A 17,003-nucleotide genomic window follows, 5' to 3' on the forward strand; every position below is an offset into this window, starting at 1 on the left:
TTTGCGCTCGCAGGACTTCCCCGCAGAACGGCAGGCACAGGGTCCCCAGCAACTGGCAGTCACTTCTCTGGGGCTCTCCCCAGGCCAAGGCAGAGGAGGAGGTAGCGTTCTCTGGCCATGAGGGGACTTGTGGGCGGGGGGTGGGGAGGGTGGGTGGTAAAGTTGAGGCTCTAGGAGCAGCTGTTAAAAAGCAAATGTTATCTAGGAAAGGGGAGAGGGGTTGAAAGTGACAGTTCTGTATACTTGGCATTTCTGCCTGTGGCGGCCTCTGAACTCTCTCTCTTTGAAGGAAGAAGTTTGGCATTAGCAGTTCTGGAGTCTTCGTGATTTTAGGAGCTGAAAGCTGCCTGGGGGGGGGGGCGGAGGGTGGCAGTTGAGGGCAGGAGCACCGTTTCAGCCGGCCTGGTGTCCATGGCACTGGTGTGGGGCTGCCCGAGGCCCAGGAGGCGGCTAGACAAGGATGCCTTTGGGACAGTCTGTCCTTGTGCCCAGGCCCTCCCAGAATTCTGACAACACAGATCCCCGCCCACTTGGGTCGGCTGTAGAGGCCTGAGCTATATCCAGTTTCAATTTCTTGGGTTAATTTATACTCCACTATAAACAAACTCTTGTAACAGCTAAGAACCGGAAAGGATAAAGAAGCTGTTTTTCCATTGCGGTCTCTTTCTTCTGATTGGTCGTGAAGCGAGTTTTTCAAGAACAGAGACCCCAGATTTTGCCCACAGGGGATCTGGAAGGTGGGTATTGGGGAGGACGTGCCGGGTCATTCATCAGGAACCCCTCCATGCTTGGCTCTGTGCTTGGGGGCCTTCACTTGTATTGAAGCAGGGAAAGGGGAGAGTTATGCACCCCCCCACCCTCGACCTGGAGTTTAACCATAACTCACAGCGTGGTGCAATGTGGGAAAATAAACAGGGCAGTGGCCTTCCTAGACCTCTCAAACTCGAGTGACTTGCCTAAATCTCCTCGGTAAGCCTGTGTTTCAGTATCAAGCTATTTTCTAACTGAGGTTTTTAATTTTACTTTGGGTTTTCAGGGAGATGTGCTGTTGTATGGGGTAGTGTTGCGGAAGCTCTTTCCCCGCCCCCATTTCAAATTGTAGCTCATGGAACGTATTTGGGACCCTGTACAATTTTTACCTGTTAACCTCATCTAAATTAGCCAAAAGGAGATGATCCCGGATTTTCTCCACCCCTCTGTGTTTTGTTTTTATTTTCTTGTTTGCATACTGAAACTTGTAGAATTGGTTTTGTAGAATTGGTTTTCCAGTAGCTCTGGGTTTTGAGTACCAGGCCTGCCAGTGATTTGGTTCATTTCTTTATGTCACCATGTCTGTCCGCCATTGTCTTGAAATTGGAGGGGATTTGCGTCTCAAAAGCTTATAGTGAGTTTTCTGTGTTTTAATTTCAGGCTCTTTCTTCCAGACATGGTAGTAAAATGAGAGGAGCCCTCGTGATTTTTAGTATGTATGTGTATAAATTCTGTGTTTATGATTGTTGAGAGATTACCTTTAAACTTTCTCTTTTAGTCTCTAGTTCAATGTAGTTTATAAATGGCTGCTATGGATTTATCACTTTTAAAAAAATCAAGTTTGAGCTGAGGTTATTTTTCAGCTTTATTGAGGTATAATTGACAAAATTGTATCATGTTTAAAGTGTACATCAGGATGATTTGATGTATGCATACATTGTGAAAGGGTCCCCCCTCGCTTTGTTAATTACTGTAACCATCAACTCACATATTTATCTCTTTAAATGTTTTTTGTGAGAACATTTAAGTCTCGTCTCTAATTCCGATCATGCAATACAGTGTTACCAACTATAATAACCAATGCTGTACATTAGATTCTCGGATCTTGTTCATTTTTTTAAAAGATTTTTATTTATTTGACAGAGATCACAAGTAGGCAGAGATTGGGGGTGGGGGGAAGCAGGCTCCCAGTCAAGCAGGGAGCCCGATGCGGGACTTGATCCCAGGACCCTGAGATCATGACCTGAGCTGAAGGCAGAGGCTTAACCCACTGAGCCACCCAGTCTTCCCAATCTTGTTCATTTTTATAGCTGAAAGTTCGCACCCTTTTAAACCAACCTCTCCCTATTTCTCCTACTCCCAACTCATGGCAACCATGTGTATACTGTCTTGTGAGTTTGACTTTTTTTTCTCAATTCTACATGTAAGTGATATCATGCAGTATTTATTTGTTTTTTTCTGACTTATTTCACTTACCAAATGTTCTCAAGGTCCATCCATGTTGTCACAAAGGGCAGCATTTCCTTCTTTCTCATGGCTGAATAATACTCCAATTTTATGTGTATCATATGTACGTTATGTATGTATGTTATATATAATATGTATAATACACATACCACATCTTTTTTTTCTTCGTGCTGATAACTTCTTTATTTAGCACCTCCAATGTGCAAAGGACAGTACTAGGTGTTATGAAGTTTCAGAGAAGAAAAACACAAGCTTAAGAAGCTCACAATATAGTAATTATGTGACTTTAATAATAACTAATAATAACAATACCACCTAATACTTCTGAACATTAAAAATGCCAATATACTAAAAAATTATTGAATTGTGCACCTAAAAATATGTGCCGGGCATTTCACATATATTGCTTGTCTTTGTATCTCTTTTAAAATCTATTCATATCTTTTTATGTCAAGCAGAGAAAGACAACTATCATATGATCTCCCTGATATGAGGAAGTGGTGATGCAACATGGAGGCTTAAGTGGGTAGGAGAAGAATAAATGAAACAAGATGGGATTGGGAGGGAGACAAACCATAAGTGACTCTTAATCTCACAAAACAAACTGAGGGTTGCTGGGGGGAGGGGGTTTGGGAGAAGGGGGTAGGATTATGGACATTGGGGAGGGTATGTGCTTTGGTGAGTGCTGTGAAGTGTGTAAACCTGGTGATTCACAGACCTGTACCCCTGGGGATAAAATATATGTTTATAAAAAATAAATTTAAAAAAAAAGAAAGAAAAAAAATCTATTCATATCTTTTTAAAAAATTTAGATATAATCGACATGCAACATTATATTAGATTCAGGTGTATAAAATAATGATTGGAAATTTGTATATTTTATGAAATGATCACCACAATAAATTTGGCTGATATCCATCACCATGCATACTTAAAAAACTTCTTTTTTCTTTGTGATGAAAACTTCAAGGTCTACTCTCAGTAACTTTCAAGGTGGAGCTCGATCCCAGGACCCTGAGATCATGACCCAAGCCAAAGGCAGAGGCTTAACCCACTGAGCCACCCTGGCACCCCTGAGATTATTTTTAATTCTAGACTTCATGTTGGTAGCAAATTGTCAAAGGGATAGTTTCCTATGGGAGCACTGAATGTACATTGCAGTTTTTACAAAATCCAGGAACAAGGTGGAAGAGTCTAGGGCAGTGTGTGCCTGTTCTGCCTCGGGCTCATTATTCCCACCCAACACACCCATTCCCCGCTTGTAGATAAAGACCAGTCATGGTCTATTTGCAATCCCTTTTCTGGGTTCCTTTTCACCCGTTTCTGATTTTGCCAGACCTGCAACTTGACACAGGCCCTGACCCTTCTTGGAGTTTCCCTCCCGATTTCTACCCCCTATGTCATCTGCTGTGGTAGGAAACAGAGCCTGGGTCTAGTTCCTCATGTCAGGCCTGCCCCAGTCTCTTGGCTAGTGCCTCAGTTAAGGCAGGACAGGGACATAGCTCTTCTCAGGAAGGAATAAGCTGCTAGGGAAATTTTGGGTCACAAGAGCCTGGGCTACTGGAAGGCAGACCCTTATTCCTGTGGCCAAGTCTCAAGGGACTATGAAGATAACCCATTTTGGGGGCCAGAACAGTCAGGGAGGGGGCCTGAGCCATATCTGGCTGAGGAAGAGGGCCTCAGAGCCGGGAGGTACCTGATTTCATTGTAAATAAAACTTCAGGGCAAGCATATACTTCAAAAATAAATAAAGAAGTAAAATATTTAAAGGGGCAGCTGGTTGGCTCAGTCAGTGGAGCATGTGACTCTTGATCTTGGGGTTATGAGTTCGAGCCCCATCTTGGGTGTGCGCCTATGTTAAAAAATAAATATGATTTTTTTTTTTTAAACGAAGGCTTTAGGGCAGTGTGAACAAACTATTATACTTGATGATGGAGGTAAACTGGGGCAGATAGGATGTTTTTATACAGTAACTGCCCCCAGCTAGGGGTTTTGTAAAGGGTGTTGAATTGACCTAGAGATATATAATTTAAGAACATGTTAATTTTTGGCAGACTAACACTTCATTAGAAAAGGACATTCTATGACCTTGTTACTCAAAGGAAGGTTCATGAGAAGTATAGACCTCTCCTGGGAGCTTGTTAGAAAATGCAATCTTGGACCACGCCCGGAGCGCTACTGGAGTCCCCAGCTGACTCACATGCACATAAAAGTTTGGGGGTTACCTCTCCCTCTCCCTGTTCCGCAGTCCCACGTCCACCTCTCCCCTCCTCTCCCCCCTCCCCCCTCTTTTTTGTTTTCGAAAAACTTTTTATTTGGAAATAATTAGAGATTTATAGGAATTTACGAAGCTAGTATAGACATTAGATTCTTCCCTGTTTCCCCCAGTGGTTACAACTTACATAATTGTAGCGCTGCATCACTTCTCCCTAAGACTGCAAAAGCATTAAGCTTACTTACCGAAAGCTGGTACACCTATTGGTGCTTACTCGGGTTGTGGGCCACTGTCGTGCCTCGTTCTGCCTGGCAGGGTTCTGTAGGTAAAGGAGATGGTGCTGCCAGTTGCAAGGGGAGACAGCATCGCTAGCAGAGTGGTGGGTGCTGGTGCTGTGCAGTCGTTCCTTTGTGCGTTCTATCATGGAGCTTCAAATGGTCAGTGCCAAGAGGGGAGTCACAGCGTGGGACATAGCAGCCGGAGCTGGAGAGGCGGGGAGGCCAAGCCAGTCCTCGGATCCTGGATGAGCATAAATGAGGAGAGCTCAGTTTGAGTGTGAGAGAAACGACGTCCTTGGCACATCTGGAATCAACATTGACATGAATGGAGATGGGGAAGCAGTTGACAGGGCCATCCCGGTAAATCTGAGTATAGAGTTTCGTGTTTTACATGGATTCTCTTTGGAAGGCTCTGAAGGCTCTGATCTGAGGTATCTTCAGGTCATGGAGTGATGCCCTCGGAGAGCCTGTGTCCTTAGCATCTCTGCTTGTGTTTGTTACTTAGAGGAACCCAACACCAGCGCTCGCGTGGACGGCCCACCCCGAGCCTGGCTGGGGAAAGCAAGCCCCGCCGTGCCTCGGGCCCGCCCCACCCTGCCGCCAAGGGGGCCTGGTCAGGAGGGTGGTCTGCGGGGACGGGCCGCGCCTGGCGTCTCTGGGCAGCTCGTGCGGTGCCGTCTCTTTGTACAAAACATTTTTCAGAAATTCTTTTCAGTAAGATGCAGAGTCCTCTCCAACTTTTCAACCTGATGTGATAAAATAATTTGATTTTGTTCTAGATTTCCTGTAGCTGTGAATTGTTTAAACATGTCTGATTCAGGATAAAACGTAAACACGTGCTGTTAATGATTTCTTGTGGATTTTACTGTTTTGCCTTCGAATAAAAACTTTTTTTAAAGACCTTAAAAATAAAAAAGTTCTAGGCCTTAGAGGCCTAGAACTCTGAACCTGACCTTGTCACTCAATTAAAACAAGGTGCGTTTGTGAAGAGAGTCTGGGTTTGATGGGCCATAGTTGGTGGCAGCTTGAAAAACCAGGAGAGGCGTGAGCTCAACAGAGTCAGGTAGAAACAGAGGCATGAAGACAGAAGGCCGCACAGCACTGAGGACAAGGCAAGGGACGTTGGGTCAAAAACCTGACTGAGTCCAACGTGAGCAGGGCCAAAGGCAGAAAGAAAGGCTGCTTGCGTCCGGTTCCGGGACACATAGGAGCAGGCACAGCTGGTGGAAGCTGAGTTACGGGGAGCCCAGAAGCAAATGGACAAGGGCCGAGTTCCTGGCCCGCCTTGCATCAGCGGCCTTGTACCCTCAGAGTGCTAGGGATCCCCAAACTCCTGGGAGGGAATAAGGGGCCCGAGCGTGCTGAGCTTAGAAAGCTAACTCCGCACTGGGGGTGACATCCATGTCACGCACCGTCGCACTGTGTCTCTCTTCTGATTCTGAAAGCCACGTAGCTTGTTACCTTGCTCCTCAAAGTACAGGGAGCAGCAGCGCCAGCCCCACCTGGCAGCCCGTGAGACATGCAGGCTCCCAGCTTCCGCCCGGACCTGGTGCGTCGCAGGCTGTTGCAGCAGAAGCCTCCGGCTGCAGTAGCTTTGGTGCACTTCGGCCTCAGAGGAGTGCTGGCTAACAAGCCCGGAGGCATCCTTGAGACCGGAGATCGCCGTCCTATCTGTCAGCAGTTACCTGTCTCTGCAACAGTCTGTTTCCTGGCTCCCAACAGTGACGTAGAGGGCAGGGGTTCTCAGCCCTGGCTGCCCATCAGAGTAACGTGAGGTGTTTCTTAAAATACAGATGCTGAGGGCCCCAGCTCGGGACATTTGAATCCCATGAGGAGCTGGGATGGCATTCTGATTCCGTTGGTCTGGGCTGGGCCCCAGGCATCAAGAGTTTCCAAAGCTTCTCAGGTGATTCCAGTATGGAGCCTGCTGGAAACCTGGGAACGGGGGGAGGACGGATGAGGAGGCAGCAGAGGGCTCTCTCTGTGTGACAGTGAGGCCTGAAGGTTCCCGAGGCCTCAAAGAGGCTGGCAGTAAGAGGATCCTGCAGCTCAGGGGTCAGGCGTTCTGGGAAGAGGGCTCAGTGCTGAGCAGTCCTCAAATGGGAACACAAGGGGGTTGGGCCCTTGTTCCCTGTAAATGGCAGGTAATAGATTTGGCCACATTGGTGTGGTATGAGGCATGAAAGGAAAGCCTTTTCTCTGAAGCAGGGGGGACCTGATCAGAACCGATTGGAAGCCTGTCATGACTACTGTCACAAAAAATTGGGGCATGGTCCCGAGGGGAGGCAGAGAAATGAGTTTGGAGACTCATTGCTGAGGTTCAGGCCAGCAATGATGGTGACTGGGCTAGGATGGTGGTCCAGGAGACCTGGATCGTGGGAAGGTCAGGGCCTTGCCCAGTCCACACCCTACCTTGCCTCCTTCCTCCCTGTAGTTTGCCTGGACCCCCGGCTGCTGTAGCCCAGGAAGGCCAGCAGACAACGTAAGTGGGTGGCCATCAGTACCCTGTGGCTAAGGAGGAGACCAGCCTCATGACTTGCCATCCAGCCTTGACCCGATGTCTTTCATGTATCTTTCTGTCTTGTTTTTGGCTTCCAACACACTGCATCTCAGCCTTTCCACATCAAATAAAGAAATACATGTATAGAAACTGCAAATTGTCCCCAGTATGCAACTCTCCTTTTCTTCTGTAAAAAGAAAACTCTTGATTTTTAGTTAGGTACCTTTCCCAGCCTACCATAGAGCTAAGTGTGGCCATATGAGTAAGTTCTGGCAAATGGGATAAGAACAGCCATGATGTGTCCTTCTTCCTACTTGCTAGAATGGGGTGAAGGTCCACCTTGGAGATGGATCAAAAGGAGAGCTGAAGCCTGGGTCCCATGATGACTTCTGTGTGAGTCAGAAATGAACTTCTGTCTTGTGTAAGCCAGTGTCTCCTTCCCATGCTGTTGAACTCATTTCTTCCCTAACAGAGCTCTAGTCATGCCATAACTCTTTCTGAGTGCCTGTATGTGCTGGACACTTTTACATGTTTGAGACCACAACACACTAAAGCCTGGAGGTAGACCGTTGTCACCACCATATATATTTTTTAAAAGATTTTATTTATTTATTTGACAGAGAGAGATCACAAGTAGGCAGAGAGGCAGGCAGAGAGAGAGAGAGAGAGAGAGAGGAAAGCAGGCTCCCTGCTGAGCAGAGAGCCTGATGCGGGACTCGATCCCAGGACCCTGAGATCATGACCTGAGCTGAAGGCAATGGCTTAACCCACTGAGCCACCCAGGCGCCCGTTGCCACCATATTTACATATGATGAGTTCGTCTCCGGTGTCAGTGAGAGGATCTGAGATTTTGTCCCAGTCCGTATGATCCCAGATCTCCGGCTTTTCTGCATTAAGCCTTCCAGTGGTTGATACAAATTTAGGTATTCTGAGTTTTATTAAGGATGTACATTTGACCCTTAAATAACATGGGTTTGAATAGCACAGGTCAACTTATTTGTGGATTTTTTTACTGTACAGTACTGTAAAACATATTTTCCTTATGATTTTCTTAACATTTTCTTTTCGTTAGCTGACTTTAAGAGTACAGTAGTACATAGAACATAGAAAATATGTATTAATGGACTGTTTATGTTATTGATAAGGCTTCCAGGCACAGGTAGGCTATTAGTGATTAAGTTTTGGGGGAGTCAAAACTTACATGTGGATCAAGGGTCAACTGTAATACTGAGTAGATGCCAAATGGAAATCTGGGCTCCCAGAGGTAAGCCAGAGCAAGGCATCTCAAACTTGTAAGGACATAGGATTCTCTTGGGGATTATCCCACTTCTACATAAAAGCACAGAAGGCAAAAGAAAACAAAACAAAAATGTGTGTGCTCCATTATTTCTGCCCCTGATATTCGCCTGAACAGCCCACAGCTACTTTAATAATAAAATATTATTTTGTGTTATTACTATTACTTTACAGAATTTTCTAGGATGGGGCTAATTTGATTGGATTGGCATAGAGCAGGGGTTCTCAAAGTGTGGTCCAAGGACCAGAAGCATCAGCATCACCCGGGAACTTGTTAGAACTGCGGATTCTCAGGCCCCGCCTCAGAGCTGTGGAAGCAGAGACTCTAGCGGTGGCGCCCAGGGATATGGAGGGTCTCTCCACGGCATTCTGATGCACACTCAAGTTTGAGAATACTGGTGTCAAAGAAAAAGGCTGGAAAGAGGCGGTTCCGTGATGGAATAAAAGCCTCCAGCTGGAAATGGGAAAACCTGCAGTCCAATGCCAGCTGTCTTAAATGGAGATGGAAGCACGAGCTTCACTAAATACTTCACAGAATTAAGCACATTGATATTTTTACCATAATACACGTTGAGAACACAGACTCTAGAGCCTGGTCTGCGTTCAGATCCCAGCTCTGCAGTTACTAGCTCAGACAAGTTCTGCTAACACGGGGACGATAATTAGTATACCTACCTCATATTGTTACAAAGATTAAATGAGTTAACTTTTGTAAAGCAGATGGAAGCGTATCTGGTGTTAAGTTCATAGAAATGTTTGTTAAGTAACAAGAACAACAATATATGCAACACTTGGTCTGCATAGTGACTGCTCAGAAAATATCTTTAGTTTAAGAAAATGGAACCAACTGAGGTTATGGGGGAAAGGACAGTAAAAGGACCCCAAGGACTCAGTATTCCTGAAAGAAGAGGAGGATGGAAATCGAGACCAAGAGAACCTCTCCCCACTTCCCACGTGAGCCCCATCCCCACCCCCAGGACGCCTATCCCAGGGTAACCTCGCGATGTGTAAGAGCTTTCTGCCCACCATGGCGGGACTCAGCAGGCATTTGGTGGAAACAGTCCCTTAGATGGCCCGACATCTCTGCAAAGTGTCCGTTCAGGTTCAAGAGTGGTGGGAACCTGGCCAGTGAGGCTGATGGCAGCCCTGCCACCCCTCCGGGGAGCTGAGTGGATCCACCAAAAGGAGGGACTGGTGTTATATAAAGTGTAACTCTTTTAACATTTTTTAATTTCTCATTTTACTATTATCTTTAATATTTTATCATTGTTTAAATACCTGTATTGAGATATACTTTGCATACCATAACATTCGCCCATTTTAAGTGTACAATTTAGTGGCATTTCAGTAAATTTACCAAGTTGTACCACCATCACCATAATCTGGTCCGGGAACGTTTCTAGAACCCCCATGAGAGCCTTTGCACCCATCTACATTTCATCCGTCTTCTCACTCTCAGCCCCAGGCAACAACTCATCTACTTTTGTGTCTCTATTGAGTTGCCTTTTATGGACATTTGGTATAAATGGAGTGGCCTTTTGGCATCTGACTTTGTTTTCTTAGCATCATACTTTTGAGGTTCGTTCATGTAGTACCATGTATCCTCGCTTCATTCTTTTGTATTGCTGAGGAGCGTCATGTCGTCTGCCCGGGCCGCCTTCTCTCCGCCCGCTCACCAGCTGACGGACACTTGGGTTGTTTCCACATTTTAGCCCTTGGGAATAATGTCTCTGTGAACATCTACATGAACACCGTTGTGTGACCATATGTTTTCATTTCCCTTGAGTGAATTTCTCTAGGAGTGAAACTGTTGGATGGTGGGGGTAAATTCAGCTTTCAAGTTTAAAGAAATTGCTGGACTGCTTTATACCTTGGCTGTACCATTTTACCATCTCACCAGCCATGGGACGGAGGTTTCAGTTTCTCCACATCCTTATCAGTGTTTGATAGTGTCTGGGTTTTTTTGATGATAGCCGTTTTAGCCGGTGTGAAATGATGTCTCATTGTGGAGTCGATTTGTGTTTTCCTGGTGACTAATCGTGGTGAGCATCTTTTCATGTGCTTCTTGGCCATTCCTGTATCTTCTTTGTGAAAATGTCTATTGGTAGCTATAGAATTTTTGTGTTTGAAGCTGGACGTGAAATGGCTGGCACCTCACCTAGCCCCTGCGCGTGCAGACAGGAGGACTCTTTCCACAGTGAGTCTGGATCCCTCAGACTGGTGCTAGGCTGGGGTTTCCAGGAGACTAGCTGTTGCATCAGTCACTTAAAACTCTTTCACCTAAGGATTAGGGAGCACTTCTATAAACTGCTGAACTAGAAGAATAACGTGGTGATTAAAATAAATGCTTGGGGGCGCCTGGGTGGCTCAGTGGGTTAAAGCCTCTGCCTTCAGCTCGGGTCATGATCTCAGGGTCCTGGGATCGAGCCCCACATGGGGGGGTGTCTCTGCTCAGCGGGGAGCCTGCTTCTCCTTTTCTCTCTGCCTGCCTCTCTGCCTACTTGTGATCTCTCTCTGTCAAATAAATAATAAAAATCTTCAAAATAAATGCTTGATTTTTTTCTGTGAATTATATTTTTCTCCTCCTCCTCCCCCTTCCCCTTCTTTTCTTAAAGCAAGTTAACCTTCTGTGGAAAAACAATCACCAAGCTAAGCTTGGATTTATTTAGCTGTTGTTAAGATATGTGCATATTTTAGAAGATGGAGATTTCAATTGTTTTCTATTTAGGCCTTGTTTTCCTTTACATTCTGAATGCTCACATCACCAAGTGAATTGGTGCATTTGTGTGAATCTGAGTAACAAATGATGCCACTCAGGGCCCTGCCACTTTCTTGGAGAAGGCATATAGATGGCATGTAGTGAGTAAAAATACACTGCTGACTAGCAAGTCGCACAAGAGCATTTGTGGGATGGCACATAGAACAAATGGCATTAGGGATAATGGAGAAGGGGTAATGAATGGGAGCCAACACATTTCCTGGGGCTTTGAAGTATGGCTCTAATATACTCTCTAGGAAAGGCTATAGTACTGAAAATTCCAAACCATGCTCCGGTGCTTGTGGGGAATCACTGCAGAGTTTATACCAGAGGTCAACTCCAAGGTCTGATGGCCAGGCCTTCCTCTAGAACATGGAGCATGTTCTAGAGATGTTGCTCCCAAATCTGGCTAGCTCAGGGGCTCAGAATGTGATGGGGTGAGAAACTATGATTCCAAGAACTGTCGATACTAGGAGAATGCAGAGTGCCACTATTATCTATGTCAAAGCTACCTTTAGTAACCAACAGTGGCCACTGGTCAGCAGGAGGATGCTAGAAAGAGCCATAGGAATAGGCTGAGAGGGGCTGTCCCACAGGCGTTGAAGGATATCATTCAAAGGGTCACCAAGGAGAGGACCCCAGCCACCAGGGATTCCTATGCAACTGGGTGTATTGATTTGTAAAATGAACATTATAATAGTCATGTGGTAGAGTTGACGTGAGATGAAATGTATTCATTGTGCCGGTAGAAAGTAGGCACTCAGTGAACAGGCTGTTGTTACGCTGTGTTCGTGCGTGTTGAGTGTTTTGCTTGTGGGTGACACAGCGCAGGTAGCTGTGATTTCTTCAGCCGTTGATTGCTTCATTCATTGAGTCATTCCTTCAAGTCACATTTCTTTAACCTACTATGTAACATTAGTTGCTCTGGGTACAGAGAATGCAGATGTATAAAACAGGGCCTCTGTCTCCAAGTTTTAAAAATCTAGTCGGGAAGTTAATTCCAGAAGAGTGTGTCTTGACAATGACAGAAGATTGAATAAAGTACCATTGGAAGACAGAAAAGAAAGCAATTCATTGCTCCTGGGATCAAGACAGGAGGAAGCGTCTGGAAGATATTCCAGAAGAAGAGATATTTGAGCTGAGCTTTGAAGGATGAATTAAAAGCTTATAAGATAGAGATGGCGGGGGAGCATTTCCAGAAGACCAGATAGAAACCAGCAAGGACCTGGTCACAAGGTTATGGTGTGTTCGGAGATCTTTAAGTGTCCTAGTGACTACGGTGTGGTGGTGGGATTAGGTGGTAGCATGGTTGGGGGGTTATGGACTGGAACTGTACTTCAGGTTGAGGTTTCAAAAGGCTGTAAATATCATTTTAAGTACTTCAAGGTCAGCCCTGCAACACTGCAGGCAAAAAGAAGACGGAATGGGTTCTGGCAGGACGAAGTGACTGTTTTCCCAAATTAGTAAATTTTTTCAGCTTGCTGGGTACATGTCAGCTAGTAGACATAACCCAGTTGGTTCAGCCTCTTTAGAAAAATGGTTTATGGAAGGAGAAATCCAAAATTCAGTAAGAAAGCTAATAGATCACCTGACCTCTAACCGTTGATTTAAAAAAAAAAAATCCCATTACAATAAAAACCATTATAAAGACGGCCTGATACACCACTATTTCTCTCTCTAGGCAGATGGCTTAGAAACATCGTATTCTTTTTATCTAGTCACAATAACTTACATACAACGGCTAACCCAGTGCAATAAATTCCATCTTTGTTCCCTGCACATATAACGGTCCCTTTTTTACAGGGAAAGCAACTGCTGCTGGACCACAGGCAGGAAGAGGAGGCCGAGTTGAACTGTAGCTGAACTCCGTCTAGTTTTTCTCTTCAACTATCTATCAATCCCCAACCTTTCCTTGACTCCCTCTATCCTCTCCCCCACAAACATTCCAGTCCCTTCATCCAGAAAGCTCACTGACACTCCCAAGCCACCCCCCAACTTCCCAAACAAAACACTCTCACCCCAAATATATGGAACTCAAAAAGGAACCCCTCCTGATCTCCAAATAAGGTGGATTCTTGGCATCTGAGGATTCAGCAGCTGCCATTCCAGTGCTTTGTGATTGACCCTGACAGTCATTCTGTTTCGGGGAAGGCTGTAAGTTTCCGGCACTGCGGCAAGCCTCTTATGGACGGAAGTCCTGTCAGTTGCTAGCAACCACATCTGAAGCTGGCTTTCTTTTCCCTGCCCGTCACAGACACATTCTTGCTCAGGAAGTTACGTTTTACCGCACTTGATGAAGGATGTTCTGTTCTGTGGATATTAACCAGTTTGAGAATTCAAGAGGGTCCTATAGTTAGTATCTTTGGGACATTAAAGATCTTTTCGACTGCTCAATACTTGCTGATACTGCATGGGGATGTGGTCCTTAGGTGTACGGATGGGCGTGTCTTCTTTAACCTTATATTTGAAAAAACGTTTCAGCCCACGTATAAATGGTAAAAATAGTATAATGAACTTCCATAAACTGCTGCCTAGATTTACTTTACATTCCTCAGTAGGTAAGACAATGAAGCCAAGTAATTGGTGAGGCAATATTAGTAAGATAACACTGGCTACTCTAACAGATGTCCAGACCTTTCTCTCTCTGCCATATATATATATATATGTACATATGCACACACGCATATGCATGCGTATGTGTATTTATATACGTCATTTATTTACTGAACCATTTGAGACTAACTTGTAGACAACATGACATTTGACCTCTAAATATTTCAGGATGTAAAGATATTCTCTTGCAAAACCACAGTGCAATTATCCAATTCAGGAAATTGAGAATTGATGCACGAGTCCACATTGAAATGTTGCTGATTGTGTCAATACTGTCTTGTTTTTGTTTTTTGTTTGTTTTTTTTTTTTTTTTTGTATTTTTTTGTTTTTAAACAGTCGCTGTTCCGATCCAGGACCCAGCGTTGCATTCCATCCCCTTTACTTTAGAACGGTTTCTCTGTCTCTGTGAAGTTTCATGACACCGACTTACTTTGAAGAGTACAGTCCCACCCTCTCACAGAATGTTCCTTGCTTTGGATTTGTCTGATGCTTCCTCAAGACTGGAATCACGTTAGGCATTTTGGGTTAGATCTTTACTTGGATTTTAATTTTTACCCTTGTTAATTAAGAACGTGATTTTCAAACATTGCAGTCAGTATCAAAAAAATTCTCCTGCCACAAAATATCCTAGGTGAGTTCCAAGGGGACTCATTTCAGTGGAATTTCTACCCCTGCACCTTTACTAGCACAGATGATGGATGATGTCACTTGTCAGGTGGCTAATGTGGAGAAGCCGACATAGCAAATGGTCCTCCTGGTGGGTCACTTTCTTCCGACAGTGCTGGTCTGTCCCTGGAGTCTTTGTGTTCCAGTGTTTTCCATTTGCCTCACCACACTGCTGTCCCTCCGTAAAGCATCTGAGAGTCAGTGATGGGGGAATGTGTAGACACGGAACAGCGTTTGCCAGCAAGCAGCTGGCAGTGACTCAGTATCTTTCTTACTTTTACCAAATATACCACAAAATATAATAAATAATTCATATTAAACTGCACTTATCAAAACAGGACAAGTTCATTTTGCAATACAGCCTCATTGACTTGAATCACTGTTAATTCTCAGTTATTCATTAAGTGGGCCTGGATGGTGCCTACTCACTGACACTGGTCACAGTTGGCGAGCTTTCACGGATTCGCATGCGGAATGTTGGGCCTCACATGGTGGGATGTGGAAGCAAAAGGAACTTGAATGTGTACTTCATTCTTTCTTCTTTAATTCATTCAACAAAATGCTGTTGAGAAGCTACTTCATGTCAAGCTCTGTGCAAAGTGTTAAAATTTTAGGGGTTCAAGACCTAGTCCTAAGTCAAGTGGGTGATAAGGCAAAGAGGTTCCCTTGTGATGATTTTAGGACTCCTGCTTCAGCCGCTGGCCCAATGTTGCTGGCATCGTATACAGGCATGTTCTCGAACCTTCCCAGGAGCTAAGAAGCCTTCTTTCAGTGTCGGCACATGTCATTACTCTGTCTTCAGCCTGCCACTAACATTTTTAGCCTGCATTCTCCCTACTTTCGATGACCCTCAGTGCCTCTCTGCATTAAGGGCTGCAGAGATGTCCTTTATGCCTTGGATTATGCCAGGTAGATCTAGCAATTCATTCAAAAGCCACTATGGTGCAGACCTAGTAGAACAGAAATAATGCTGGACTTGCATCCAGGTGTCGTGTGTTCCTGGCCCTGGCATGGATGGACTGTTGTTTACCATACCTATTTGGGATACAGAGCTGATCTTTGTTTTCCAGGCTCTCTTGGAAGTTAAGTGTGACTCTGTCATTGAGTTCTAGCCAATAGAGTGTGAGCAGAAATTATATGTGTGTGTGTGCATGTACGTATGTGTATATGTCTGCATGGATGTATATATAGCTTTTGGTCCTGACTCATAGAAACCTGTCACATGTGTTCTGCCATGTTCTTTTCTGTTCATGCGACAAGCCACATATTGGTGTTAGAGCCCCAAGGTGCCAGGCACCTGATCCTTGAATCCTCATACCCCTTCCATAGGATGCAGGGATACCCACATTGGATTATTCTGGAACCAAGAAATACATGCCTGTGTATTAAATCCCTGGGATCTTGGAGTCTCTTAGAGTAGCTACTGCTACCTTAACAAATACCCAGTCATGCCAGTACCTTTGACTCATGGTCTTACCTTCTGTCTACCCTTGGGCAAGTCAGTTAAGGTCCCAGAGTCTCTATAACCTCCTAAGATAGGCATTGTTGGCCCCATTTTGCAGATAAAAAGATTTAATTGGATTAAATGAGGAAACATTTGCAAAGATATTTTGTGGACAATTATACAGATATAAGGTGGTACTATTATTATTGGATCTTGCTCCCATAGGCAGCTGCTATAATGCTTTCCATTCAGGTGCCTCAGTTCCTTCCCTCACCAAGCAACATTTCCTGCTGAATGTGTAGCTGAGGTTCTGGAACACCTGTACTGTTTGGCTACATAAGTCAGGGTAAAGGAGCCCTCAGACCACGCTGACTCCCCTCAACTTCTCAGTCAGTCGACCATGCCTACCTCAGCTGGGCTGCTGACAGCTCCCGACTTGCTAGGTGATGTTTTAGAGCATGACCTCCTGACTGACTAATCCCTATGGTCATCCAGGGCCCAATCATAAGTGTCAGAAATGTGAGTTTCCCAAGCCTTTCCTGGATGCCTAAAGGTCTCAAAATAGCAAACATTGCACTGAGTGCTCACGATCTGTGGTTTCTGAATGCATTTCCACAGGTGGTCTTCACAACTACCTAGGGAATGAGACACTTTCTCATCTTCATTTTCCAGATGATAACACTGAGGCTTAGAGAGGGTAAGAAATTCATTGGAGATCAGTCAGTGTAGACAAATTCAACCTTGTGCCTCTAAAAGACCTATGCTCATCACCTCCATGTACCAACAGTTAACTGCTTCACAGGCCAGCATCACCCATTCCCTTCTAGAAGTCTCATTGCTGAGAAAGCCAAGACTCCTTGTAGGACAGAAAGAGGTTACCTTTTTAAAGGAGCCAGCGACAATCATCCCTTTGGATGTTTCCAATGGACATTAACATTCCTGTACACTTTCCTCCAAATTTGTTATTTATCTTATTTATTATACTTCAACTTGCCTACAGGTTTTACTAATGTGGG

At 44.9% G+C, this 17,003-nt stretch overlaps 1 long non-coding RNA gene across 2 annotated transcripts in view; it reads left to right on the forward strand.

Moving 5' to 3' along the window:
- The first annotated feature begins 611 nt into the window (after positions 1-611).
- Positions 612-17,003, forward strand: part of LOC309856807 — a 227,534-nt gene continuing 211,142 nt past the window's right edge. For both annotated transcript variants that reach the window (XR_014307361.1, XR_014307362.1), the window contains exon 1: positions 612-737. This is a non-coding gene — a long non-coding RNA (uncharacterized lncRNA). The remainder of the gene's footprint in view (positions 738-17,003) is intronic.

Source organism: Mustela nivalis (assembly GCF_964662115.1).
Source record: "Mustela nivalis genome assembly, chromosome: X".
In the NCBI taxonomy this organism is placed as follows: Eukaryota; Metazoa; Chordata; class Mammalia; order Carnivora; family Mustelidae; genus Mustela; species Mustela nivalis.